This window comes from Apium graveolens, chromosome 5 (assembly GCF_009905375.1).
Source record: "Apium graveolens cultivar Ventura chromosome 5, ASM990537v1, whole genome shotgun sequence".
Lineage (NCBI taxonomy): Eukaryota > Viridiplantae > Streptophyta > Magnoliopsida > Apiales > Apiaceae > Apium > Apium graveolens.
The window spans coordinates 80,007,416-80,022,055 of record NC_133651.1 but is presented as its reverse complement, the minus strand read 5'-3'; positions in this window follow the sequence as shown (position 1 = coordinate 80,022,055).

Here is a 14,640-nt window from a genome sequence, read left to right as displayed (position 1 = left end):
CTTGTTGGAATTCATGCACTTGCTGATACTTTCTCTCATTCATAGTATCTATTAATTATATATTCATGCATCTAGTAATTAAGTGATTCATGTATCTGATCTTTAGAATGTCCTATAGTATCTATATAAAGGATGTTCTACATCATTTGTAAAAATCAATTCAATATAAGGAATCATATTCAGAATATATAAAAAGTGTTCTTCTATCTGTTCTTCTTAGAGCTCTGCTGTAGCAACTCACTTAGATTCCTACAAATTGGTATCAGAGCAGGGTTCGTTTCTAATCTGGGATCGAAACTAGAAGTGATTACATGGCGTCAAATTCAGATTCTCAGTCATCTCTCATTCCTATCTTTGATGGTGATGATTATGACTACTGGAAGATAAAAATCAGAACTGTTCTAAGGGCAGAAGGCTTGTGGAATATTGTGGAGAAAGGGTTTGCAGAACCTGAAGATGATGCAGACTTATCTGAAGCGGAACTTAAGAAACTGGAATCATCACGTCGCCAGGATGCAAGGGCGCTGAGCAAACTTCAGATGGGAGTCACAAAACCAATCTTTACAAGAATATCAACAGCTTCAACAGCAAAAGAAGCATGGGAAATTCTTGAAGGTGAATTCCATGGAGATGAAAAGGTACGAAGTATAAATCTCCAATCCCTTAAAAAAGATTTTCAGAATTTAAGAATGAAGGATTCTGAGAATATACAAAGTTATCATGCTCGTGTGATGGAGATTGTGAATCAAATGAAAACCTATGGAGATAATATTTCTGATCAACATGTTGTGGAGAAAATCTTGATCAGTTTGACAGACAAATATGAATATATTGTTGCTGTTATTGAGGAAACAAAAGATCTCACAAAGTTGTCAATAAAAGAATTGATGGGCTCTCTTCAAGCGCATGAAAAAAGAAGGATGAAACAGGCGGAACAATCAGAGAATGCTTTTCTGTCTAAGGCAAAGATGAAGCCACAACAATTTGCAAAGAAAGGTGGTCAAAATCTGGAGAAAAAGAAGCCTGACTGGAGAAATAAAAGAGAGAATTATTCCAGCACTTACCAGAAGAATCAATATATGCAAAAGAACTAGTCATGTATCATTTAAATGTTGGTTCAAAGGCAAGCCTCAGTGTAATTTTTGTAGAAGATTTGGTCATGTTGAGAAAGACTGCAGATTCAAAAATTATGAGAAGGCAAATTTCACAGAAGAACAGGAGGACGGCAAAGGAGAACAAATATTTTATGCTTGTCATTCCAGCGTTCATGGAGATAATAAAGCTTGGTACATAGACAGTGGATGCAACAATCATATGTGTGAAGATAGAAATATCTTTGTGCAACTTGATACAACAATAAACCCTAAGGTGAGGATGGGTAATGGAGCTGTTGCAGAAGCGCAAGGCAAAGGAACGGTAGCTATCAACACAAAATCTGGAATCAAGTATATACGAGATGTTCTTCTCGTTCCAGATTTAAAAGAAAATTTATTGAGTGTTGGACAGCTTCTGGAACATAACTATTGTCTTGTATTTGAAGATAATATGTGCAGAATCTTTGAGAAAAAGAACAAGAATCAGGCCATTGCAGAAGTCAAGATGGAGAAGAACAGGAACTTTCCGTTGATTTTCAACTACAATGCTCTAAAGGCTGAAGTTGAAGACCAATCATGGCTGTGGCATAAAAGATATTGCCATTTGAATTTTCAAGGATTAAAGCTTCTCAAAGAAAGGAACATGGTGAATGGCCTACCAAAATTGCAACATGAAAAGAATTCATGTGAAGGATGCATCATGGGAAAGCAACACAAGCTGCCATATCCAAGTGGAAAATCATGGAGAGCAAAGGAACGCTTGGAACTTATTCATACCGACATTTGTGGCCCAATGAAGACTACATCTTTGGGACAACAAAGGTACTTTATCATCTTTATTGACGATTTTACAAGAATGACGTGGATATATTTTTTGAAAGAGAAGTCAGAAGCTTTCACTGTGTTCAAGAGATTCAAAGCTCTTGTAGAAAAACAAAGTGGGCGTAATATTAAGTGCATACGGAGTGATAGAGGTGGTGAATATACCTCTAGACAATTTGAAGAATATTGCAAAGATGAAGGAATTTGGAAGCAACTCACAGCAGGATATAGCCCGCAGCAGAATGGAATCGCAGAACGCAAAAATAGAACAATTGTTGAAATGGCAAGGTCTATGATGAATGAAAAAGGACTGCCAAAGACGTTCTGGGCAGAAGCTACAAATACAGCGGTTTACATCCTTAACAGGTCTCCCACAAAAGCTGTAAGGAATCTAACTCCTATGGAAGCATGGAGTGGAGAAAAACCAGATGTAAGTCATTTAAGAATATTTGGCAGCATTGGTTATGTTCTTATACCTGCTGAGAAACGTACTAAACTGGATGAAAAAAGTACAAAGTGTATTTTCACTGGATATACTCTGGAGACTAAAGGTTACAGGCTATATAATGTCGAAACTAACAAATTGGTTGTTAGTAGAGATGTTCTATTTGATGAGAATGCAGCCTGGGATTTGAAAGAAAAGAAGGTGGAACATGTCAATCAACCAAGTTCTTTGGAATCCAGTGAAGAACATGAAGACACTCACACAGAGGAGGCAGAGCAGAATCCTGAACAAGATCAACATACTCAAACATCTGAATCAGAGGAGAAATCTCCACCAAGAAAATTCAGAAGCATGAGTGATATATATCAGTCGTGTAATTTTGTGGTCACTGAACCACAAAATTTTGAAGAAGCTGAGAAACATGAAATCTGGCAGAAAGCAATGGAGGAAGAGATGCATATGATAGACAAGAACAAAACATGGGAGCTTGTAGACAAACCACAAGGAAGAGAGATTATCAAGCTCAAATGGATCTACAAGATCAAAGTAAATCAGAATGGAGAAATTCAAAAGCATAAGGCGAGGCTAGTCGCTAGAGGCTTTACTCAAAAGCCTGGAGTTGATTTTTCAGAAACTTTCTCCCCAGTAGCACGACTGGAAACAATAAGAACCTTGATTGCTCTTACCGCATAGAAGAAATGGAAAATATTCCTGCTTAATGTTAAGTCGGCATTTTTAAACGGAAAGCTAGAGGAGGAAATTTATGTTGAGCAGCCACAAGGATTCTTGGTGGAAGGGGGAGAGAACAAAGTGTACAGACTCTTAAAAGCTCTCTACGGACTTAAACAATCACCTCGTGCATGGTACAAGGAGATTGACAAATATTTTATGAAGAATGGATTCCAAAGGAACAAGAATGAAGCACCTTTATATGTGAAGAAACAAGGAAGCAAGATTCTAATTGCTTGTCTCTATGTGGATGATCTCATTGTTACTGGGAATGATGAAGAGATGATAGAAAGCTTTAAGGAACACATGATGAAGACTTATGAGATGAGTGATTTGGGTCTACTTCATTATTTCTTGGGCATTGAAGTATCACAAGGAGGAGATGGAATCTTTGTTTCACAGAAGAGGTATGCAAACAGTATTCTCGAGAAGTTCAAGATGACACATTGCAAACCAGTGTCAACACCCCTGGTGGTTAGTAAAAAATTATCAAAGGAGGATGGAACATCAAAGGTAGATTGCTCTCTCTACAGAAGTCTAGTGGGTAGCTTGTTGTATCTTACAGCAACAAGGCCTGAAATAATGTTTACAGCAACTCTACTATCTAGGTTCATGCAAAACCCTAGTCAGACACACTCTGGAGCAGCAAAAAGAATCCTGAGATACTTGCAGGGAACACTGGACTATGGGATTTTTTACAAAGCTGGAGAAAACCTAAATCTTATCGCTTATTCCGACAGTGATTGGGCTGGAAGCATTGATGACATGAAGAGTACATCTGGATATGCATTTTTACTTGGAACAAACATATGTTCTTGGCTGTCAAAGAAGCAGAAAGTTGTCGCACAATCATCAGCAGAGGCGGAATATGTGGCAGCTGCAAAAGCAACTTCTCAAGCAATTTGGCTAAGGAGGATACTGGAAGACATTGGAGAAAAGCAACAGGAGGCTACTATTCTATTCTGTGATAATAAGTCAGCTATATCTATAGCTAAGAATCCGGTGAACCATGAGAGGACTAAGCATATAGCAATCAAATATCATTTTATCAGAGATGCGGTTGAACAAGGAGAGATACAACTGGAATACTGCAAGACTCAAGAACAGCTTGCCGACATTTTTACCAAGGCTCTTCCTAAAGAAAAATTCTGTTACTTGCGAGAACGCATTGGAGTTGTCAAACAAGTGCATTAAGGGGGAGTGTTGGAATTCATGCACTTGCTGATACTTTCTCTCATTCATAGTATCTATTAATTATATATTCATGCATCTAGTAATTAAGTGATTCATGTATCTGATCTTTAGAAAGTCCTATAGTATCTATATAAAGGATGTTCTACATCATTTGTAAAAATCAATTCAATATAAGGAATCATATTCAGAATATATAAAAAGTGTTCTTCTATCTGTTCTTCTTAGAGCTCTGCTGTAGCAACTCACTTAGATTCCTACAAGACTCAAGTCATCAACCCGTTACTATCATCTTCTTGAATCTATAGGCCGGGCAATGCAAGCAATCATTAATAATCTTCTTTGTATTATCCTTTGCAAATGGGTGAAAGTTTACAAGGGGTCCTGCCACTAAACCATTCCCGACTCTGATGAAATACACAATTAAAAGATAGTTTTCAAGTATAAACATAGACTCTCTTTGACTATATAATTTTGTTCTATATTCCAATTTTGTTGACCAACTTATACAAATAGTTAAACAAAATTAAAAGCTTATCTATGCAGCTTCTTCCATCTATGTTATAAATGATGCTGCAATAAGTTATCATCCTGTAATTTACTATATAAGCTAATTAATAGATTGAACTGTATAATAGTATAGTGATAATAGTATGATTGATTACACATATATCATGGAACTAAGTTAGATAAATCATGCAATGTGTGTGCTCAAGCATTAAACTCCAACTAAATTTAGATGTACCCTTTGTAGCCTTTATCGTTAAAGAAGGATGGGTTCTAGGGGGTACCTTGGTAAATGTCCAAAGGCTGAGTAGATCACTTGCTTTTTTGGTTTTAGGATTATCCTCTACACAATTGTGGACAGGTACAAGTCCTTTACCACACCTTGCTTGTTCATTTCACCATCATAATTGTCACATTTCACCTCTTCTACTCCTACATTTACAACATCCATGGCTTTAGACAATTCTCCGAAAAAGTCAAGGTCAATTTCAGATGCATGACCTTTCCAGCATTTAAACATCTTACCGTTGAGACAAAATAATCGGCTAATTGGTTTTTCTCTACCAAAATCATGAATTATTATTTAAGCATGATATAGTAAGTTCAAGAATAAAAGGCTACCAAAATAAAAAGAATAGTCAATCATTTATGTACATTTTAAATGATGATATAATTATTTTCTTACACAAATCATCAAATAGTTTGTATACAATATTTTCTAGAACAAAACTTAAAAGAAAACAGCTATACATTTGTTGACACTACAAGAAAGTCAGGGTATTTTCGACCAACTAAAAACGACTGCAGCTAAATTCTACCGTATTTGGTCGATTTTAAGGGACACAAGTAAATATAACCATTTACGATCGAATTTAGGAGCATTCATTTTTTATTCGGTCGAATTTATCAGCTAAATTCGACAAACTTTTTATTTGGTCGAATTTAGTACTCTCCCAAAAACTTTTTATTTGGTCGAATTTAGTACTCTCCCAAAAAAAGAGAGAAACTTCCCACCAATAACTTGAATTTTGAAAAAATAAATTCGATCATTTTTGGTCGGATTTAGTTAATGGTTTGGGAGGGAAATTTTCCGCCTTTTTTTAAAAATGAATGGAAATAACAAATTTGCCGCTAAAGAAAATGCACCAAAATTTCTTACTAAATTCGACCAAAAATGGTAGAATTTAGCTAAAAGACCGAAATTGGTTGAAATTTCTAATTTTTTTTAAAAAAAATTTGTTTTTATTTTTTAAATGGTTAGTACATATCATGTAAAGAAAAAAATTAAATTAAAGGACACTTTCACTGTTTAAAAAATATTATTTAGGAATATATATAGATATACACACACACACATATATATAATATAAGTATGTTGAATTTCTATTTATCTTATATTTGATAAAAAATTTAAAAAAGATTAATTAGTTAAAACAAATATAAAAAATTTGATTTATCAAGAAGACATATGCTTAAATATAAATTTACAGAAAATGCTATCATGGTGATAAAAAAAATCTTCTAATTAAATAATTATGAAGAACAAGTTTTCATAATTGAACATGAAGTTTATGGTATGAATGAGGGTTATAATATTTATTTTTAATTTGTTTTTAAGCGAATCAACCTTACGAATGAGAAGATTGTCAAACATAAAGAGTGTATATATTAAACATTAGTAAGAAATATTGGTCAAACGATTGGCTTTTAAATAGCAAATTAAAAACATTTATTTTTTTTTCTAAAATTTGTTTCATATCACTGAATTATATGGATATTAATATCCGTACGATTGAATTATTCATAAATATTTTTTAAAAAATATTATCATCAATATGGGAGTAAACACTATTTGGAAGTATTATTCAAACTATTTGTTGATTATTTACATAACAAAGAAAATAAATTATATTTTTTTTGAAATTTTTGTCATATCACCAGAATATTTCGATCATGACATTTGTACGGTTGGATCATTTATAAATATTTAAAAAAATCAAAACATGAATGTGAGACTAAACAGTAGTAAGAAGTACTAGTCAAACTACTGTTTAACTGTTAAAATAGCAAACAAAATCATTTTTTTTCTAAAAATTTTGTAATATCACTAAAATATATAGATCTTGACATCCATACAGTTGGATCATTCATAAATAATTTTTAAAAAAACTGAAATATCAATATACGATTAAAAACTAGTAACAAATACTAGTCAAACTACTGGTTGACAGTTAAAATAACAAAGTAAATAAATTATATTTTTATAAAAAGTTTGTAATATCATTAAAATATATAGATCTTAACATTCATACGGTTGAATTATTCTTATATATTCTAAAAAAAATTGAAACATCAATACGGGACTATACACTAGTTAGAAATACTATTTAAACTATTGGTTGATTGTTAAAATAAGAACCAAAATCAATTTATTTTTTTCTAAAACTATTTTCACATCACCAATATATATATATATATATATATCTTGACATCCGTACGGTTAGATCATTCATAATTTTTTTTAAATCGAAACATCAATATATGATTAAACACTAGTAAGAAATACAAGTGAGACTGCTTGTGTCATATGCATTAAATAATACAATAGTTGTTCAATTTAGTTACTAAATTATACAAAAAATGGTCAAATTTAGGTTCTAAATTCGACCAAAATTAGTCAAATTTAACTGTTAAATTCGACCAAAAATGGTAGAATTTACCCGTGTTTTATTTTCGACTAAATCTGGTTGAAAATAGTAAATTTGACCATTATTGGTCGAATTTAGCACATTTCAGAATTGTCATTTGTCACGCTTCTATTCGCTAAGAAGAAAGCACATGGATTGCCAACTTAAATTAATCTTGATCATTCATTTATTTCTCAATCCTTTCATCCCAACCATACAATTTTTCACGCTCATCTCTTTCTCTTTATATTACTCATTCAATTTCATCCCCTTATAAAAAATTACAATCATACTTAACCTTACTCTCTAACTACATACACACTCATCCATATTTTGTATATTCCAAATAATATATATATATATATACATACACATACACATATATCTCATACTAAATCTCCTCTAATTATATTTCTCCAAATGGAAAACTAATTTAAACCAATTTCGGTGAATTCATTATTCACACCAATTCCGGCGAGTTCACCATTTCACAACAATTCCGACAAGTTCAACTTCATCACCTCCGACGAGAGCGACGAGAGTTTATGCCATAACCTCCGGCAAATTCATTTAGGAAAACTTATAAGTAAAATAAGACTTGTATTAATTAGTTCATGTATATGAACCAATTTAAGTTTATTTTTAATTTTTTCATATTTTTTTATCATTTGAGTGAGTTAATTTTATAATATTTGATTTTCAATATTGTACTAAAGGATAAAAATTATTATATTTGAAAATCTATATTACATATTTATGTAATTTTAATATTAGTAAATTAAAATTAATATTGTCTCCATTATTATTTTATAATATTACATTATAGAAAATCTAGTAAAAAATTCCAAACAAAAAATTTGAGCAACAAAATGCATTCTGCTGCATTTTGCTGCTGTTTTTTAAAAATCTGGCGCTTACTAAATTCTACCAAATTTGGTCGAATTTAGCACACTTATTTCAACCAGATTTGGTCGAATTTAGCGTAGTAATTTCGACCATATTTGGTCGAATTTAGTATTTATGGGCGGAATTTTTGAATTCTTACGAAATTTTGAAATTTTGTCAAAAAATTTTTGGGATGAGTTTTTGCAACTAATTTCGGTCGAATTTAGTTGGTCGAATTTAGTTGGTTGAATTTATACGGTCGAATTTAGCTAAATTCGACCACACCCTTTATTTTCAAATAGCCTTTGTTCATCGAATAACTGGTTGGTCGAAAATTGCTATTTTCGAAATTCGACCAAAAAAATTCAGTCGAATTTAGCCGAATTTCTTATAGTGTGAATTTATAGAATATCTCTTTTTCTTCTATTGAAACCAAACGAATTGGGAGAAATAACTGTTAAGATATCAATTAAGTACTAACAACAAATGAAAGTAACAAAGAAGAAATAATCAAATAGACAAATGAGAGAAATTAGTATGAACTTTAAAGATAAGAAGAGTGTGAGAGATGAAAAGTAATTTGTATTACACTTAAATTTGAATTCTTGGATATGGCGTATAGTTTTGGAGATTCGAATTCAGAACGAGCCTCCAGCCCACCCGGTACGTGTCACTAGACTCCCTCAAAATAGCCCTATAGGCCTCATTTTTGTTCAAAAACATGCCCAAATGGCATGTAATATCAATTAAATATAATAAATTTAAAGCATAATAAATGTACTAATATAAAGTGAACTTGAATATAAAATTAAAGTTAGTTGATATTAAAAATCAAATATTATCATAATACTCATTTATATTTATATCTCTAACTTTTTATATATTGAAATATATGTAAATATTTTATACTTAAATTTATTATGTTTGAATATTATCAATAAAAAATAATTATTAAAAGAATATATGTAAAAATTAGGATAAAAGCTTTCCACATGAGAAAAAAAAATATGCCTATTTAATTAACGTCATGACATCAATGTTGACATGTGGGCACCCACCCTAGCTTCTGGTGAAAGCTTCTCAGTTGAAATTGTAAGGGTGTAGCTGATATTTAGCACGTGTAGCAATTGGTGTGCACAGGGGCAATGTACCTTATATTAAGGGCATGTGTCATCACTTATAAGTTATTTTTGGCTTATAAGTCTATAGCAGTTTATCGACTAGTGTTTGTTCATTCAACTTATAAATTGAATTTATAATTTATAAGCTGATAAGTGAAATATTGGTAACGACGTACTTTTCCTTAACTCATTTTTATTTTTTTCCTTTTCATTTACTTTAATAATAAATTAGATGTTTCAAATGTTAATTTAATTTAAAATTCATGAATTTAGATAATTATATTTAAAAATTAATTATTTTAGTTCATTTAATTTAAAAAAAATCCTCACAAGTAAAATTTATCCAAACACTTATAAAACTTATAAGTATTCATATGCTTTTCATTTTTAAGTTACTTATTCATTTTAAGTCATAAATTACTTATTTTAAGATTTCCAAACGGGCACCAAGTAACATTGAGCGCATTTTGAGATTTTAAAGTTAAACGGTAGCAAAAGCTCAACAGTAATTATTATATGGATAGATGACTCTGCGAACCTAATTGACCCTTTATTTAATTTATAAAGGAACTAAGAAGCTACAACATATCGTGACTATTTTATTTAATACCACACATCCTAATACCCCCAACTTTAATGAAAACAAGCCGAAAGTAAGTTTTATTATAACAAGTTTTGTAATAAAAATATACCTATTTTTTAAATGGATATATTCATTCAGCTATAAAAGTAAAATAATTTAAATTGAAGATGCCGTTATGATATATTTGAATCTACTATTAATAAAGGTGATGTGATAGGAGTGTTCATCAAACCGCACAAACCGGATAAACCGCCCGCCCCGCACGGCTCCGCGTTGTTTAAACTTTTCGTGGTGCGGTCTTGGTTTGCATTTTTGTCAAACCGTGCGGTGTGGTGTGGTTTGCGGGTTAGGACTTTGCTCTTGTGATTCAAACTGCACCACGTATTATTAAAAAAAATATATATATAATATTATTGTACCTTTATAAAAAATAAAATATTTATAATATTATAGTCCCTTTATAATATAAAATAAATATATATAATAAGCATTTATGTAGTAATGTTGCAGCTTACACTAGATGGGTTGGATGCTATCGTTTATTATTTGTTTGTCAATGACTAAGATAATTTGAAATTTTATCTGATGTATGCCAAAAAATTAGAAATTACAGTTCATGATTCAGATTTACAAAAATTGTATTTTGAAGTAATACTATCAACTTGGAACTTATTTATTAATTCATTTATTCATGTATTAAAAATTGTAAACCGCCCGCACTAAAATTTATTATTTTCTTAAATTGTTTAATCCGCTCAAACTACTTAAACCGCACTGCACCACACCGCAATTTCGTGGTGTGGTTTGCGCGGTTTAAGACTTACGCGGTGTGGTTGCGGTTTGAGATTTTGGACAAATCGCAACCGCAATTTGGTTTGCAGTTTTGGTCCAAATCGCACCACACCGCACCGCGAACACCCCTAACATGTGATATCTACATCTAAGATGTGTTTCCCTGTTATTAATACTTAATGTTATAAAACTGTACCAATGGATTACTTTCATTATAAATATGTTATATTCCTTTTTAAGTCCAGATATGTTATTAGAAAAACACAGTAGATTGTAAAAAAATAACTTTAGTGGTTTTTTTTTTTAATTTAAAATAACTTTAGCTGCAGATTTATTTTGTTTATTATGTCCTTTTAAGTTAGAGTCGACATGTTCGTAGAACTGGGGAACCTCCAATATGTATGATATTAAAATAGATTTAGCTAAAGTACTCTATTTATTTAATTTGTAAATCCTAACCTAAACTTTATACATTTCCTGTAAGACCTAAATTATATATCTTTAAGTTTAGCTAAAGGTATTCTCATGTTAAAATTGCTGAAATAAAATTGCTGAAATAAAGAATGCTGCCATTTCGTTTTCACTTTTTACTATCAAGTTTAATGTAATAATTATTGAAATGTTAGCTATTATGATTACATAGCTCTTTTATGTGTGCTATACAAGTTCATTAATTACGTATCATTTTTTGAAGTGATATGTAACTAAGTATTTTACAAGTAAAATTGCTTTACATAACACTTCCAGAAACGTTATCCTAGTAAAAACAATATCACTTGCATAGCTCTTCAGAAACGCTATGCATAGCTCTTTTATGTGATTTCAGTTTAATTATTTCTCTACCATTTTTGTACTTGTAATATTCCTAGAAAAAACAATAATAAATAACATAAAATCTAGATAATGCTAAGTCCAAATCATAACAAAAACTAGTGTAACAACTCTTTTTATTTCACTTTAGTTCAAAGGATTTCCAAATATCATAAAATATTAATCAATACATAAAAAATAAAGTATAACAAACAAAATCATCTGGAGCAACAGGTCGTACCAACAACAAATTACAATCAAACGTAATGCCTCGAGCAACTGGTCGTACAAGCATCAAGCACACTTCATCTCAAAGAGAACATTATACAAATGCTTTTTTCGTTCACGGAGCAGAAATGTTGTTTTTGGGTCATGAAGTCATACTTAATCTCGTCACTGGTGCTCTTTTTGCTCCCTGTCATTGGTGCTCTTTTTGCTTATTTTTGGAATTTTAGGATTAGGTATCAACCATTAACAACAAAACATAAGAGACCATTTTTCTTCTAGAATAAAATAGGCTATGTAGAATCTCAAATAATCCACAAACTAGAACCATACATATATTGACTCATCTAAAAAAAAAGTAATTTCATGTTTTAAGGTAACGGTTGTCAAAACAAGCGTTTTTAAGAGTATTGTATGTTGAAGGAGGAATTTGGTATCAACAAAATTTTAGGTTCTTCACCGGAATCAAGATCTACGATGGTAGTTCTTCGCCTGAGAAGTGAGCGAAGTGTAGTTGTTGTGATGAATTGGGGACTGAGATTGCTTAGGGTTGGTGGTGGCTCCTTATGGCTCTCGCTTTCGACCCCTTATAATTTGCCTATATATCCCTATTTATAGGAAATCAAGCCCATTTAGTTCTTGGGGAACAAGAAATCTAATGGGCTTAGACTTGTTATTCGTAGGCCCGGTCCAGAATCCATCTTCCGCTAGCTTTAGGAATGTCCAACTATGAGGCCCAATTGCGAAGGCTCAAGGCTCGTTTGTAATCGCAGGACTTCACGAATAATGCATCTCCCTGCGTAAGGATAACATTCTACTACAGCTATCTCCCTTGAATTACAAACACATGTATAGCCACGGTTCACCCCAAATGTCAGATGCGTCACTTTCCCCCGAATGAGGATAACCTATCAGATAGCAGGATAGGTGATCCCAAGCTCTTGGGTGCAAAATACAGGATGACTCCAAAGTTCTCTAACGAGGACACCCGTTGAATATTAGAACAGAGTTCCCAAAGCATACACCAAAGTTAACCCCGCATCCCCAACGAGGACACCCGTTGAATAAAGGAAGATGCCTTCAATCATCAGGCATCCCCCAGGAGGCCTTCAAGCTTTTCACGTACATCCCTCTCCTGGACCGACTCAAGGAGGGAATTCTTCAAAGAGTACCTACAACAAATACGTTAGTTCCATAATCATCCATTGTTCCTTCCATGTTTGTCTTGTCCTGAACTTGTCCTTATTTTTCTTGTCCTAGGTGTGGACAAGCCCAACTATCCCAATGAATCCAAAATCATGCATCTCCTTACGTTAGGACGCGTCCTCACCCTGTGTAATACACATATTCTCCCTTGTATTGTAATCCAAACACATAGATAATCCATATCTTGCATTTTATCTAATGAGAGCGCGTTCAGCCCTTGGGCGCGTCCTCACTCTACGGGGTGCACCCATTGCATCTTACTTTCAAATGACTCATATTACTCACTTCACCCAATATTGGGTGCGTCCTACTCCTAGGGCGCGTCCTCCCCTCGTGCGTTGCATCCCAAAACCTAATTCTTCATCTTTTGCCCCAATTCAATTCCAATTGACCCGTATTTAACCCGAGATGATCCAATACCAAATTTTGGCTATAACAACTACCCCCCGAATTCCATATGAAGTTGGAAACAAAATTGGAATTCTAATATCTAAATCCAAGCAAAAAATTGTGTCATCCTCCACTCATATGAGTATGCATCTTTTGCATCTTCCTCTATGAGGGCGCATTCTCAATTAAGGCCGCATCATCAGAATCTTATCCTCCTTATTGACCATGACGGCGCGCTCTCATTCTTTGCCGCGTTCACAATTATCATTCACATTTCTTCCTGCCTTCACCTATGAATACCCCTTCTCTTCTCAATAACTTTAACCTTAGTTTGTCTAGAGAGGTTTACCACTTATGTACCATATCTATAAGCTTACATAAGCTAACTCGGCGTAAGAAATAATACTACTCCATATTTGATATCTTGCTTCTTGCCAAATCATTGCTCCAAATCGCTGATCTCGTATTTTCCAGAAAAAAGTGTGATTCTTTTATTCAAACCAAAGTCAAAACTTTTATGATCTTCAACAATCATCTAATTTCAAAAAGCGTGCCCTTTATAGTGCCAGCGTCTTCCTCAAATACTTAACATAATTAAAGGGCACGTCCTCTTTTTGAGGGGCGTTTTGCTCAAAAAAGTGTTCATCCTTTGTGGCCGCGTCCTTTATATAAGTTGCGTCTACCTTGATAAAGAAAATCCTTTGGAGGGCGCGTCCTCTATAAGTGGAGCGTTCACCTCCACAAGAGTATTCATCCTTGAAGGGTGCCTCCTCTGTAAGAAGAGCATCTACCTCGACAAAGGTAATCATCCTTGGAGGGCGCGTCCTCTGTCAGAGACGCATCCACCTCGACAAGGTAAATCATTCTTGGAGGGTGCGTCATCTATCAGAGATGCATCCACCTCGACAAGGGGAATCATCCTTGGAGGGCGTATCCTCTATCAGAGACGCATCCACCTCGACAAGGGAAATTATCCTTGGAGGGCGCATCCTCTATCAGAGACGCATCCACCTTGATAAGGGTCTTCATCCTTGGAGGGCGCGTCCTCTGTCAGAGATGCATCCACCTCGACAAGGGGAATCATCCTTGGAGGGCGTATCCTCTATCAGAGACGCATCCACCTCGACAAGGGAAATTATCCTTGGAGGGCGCA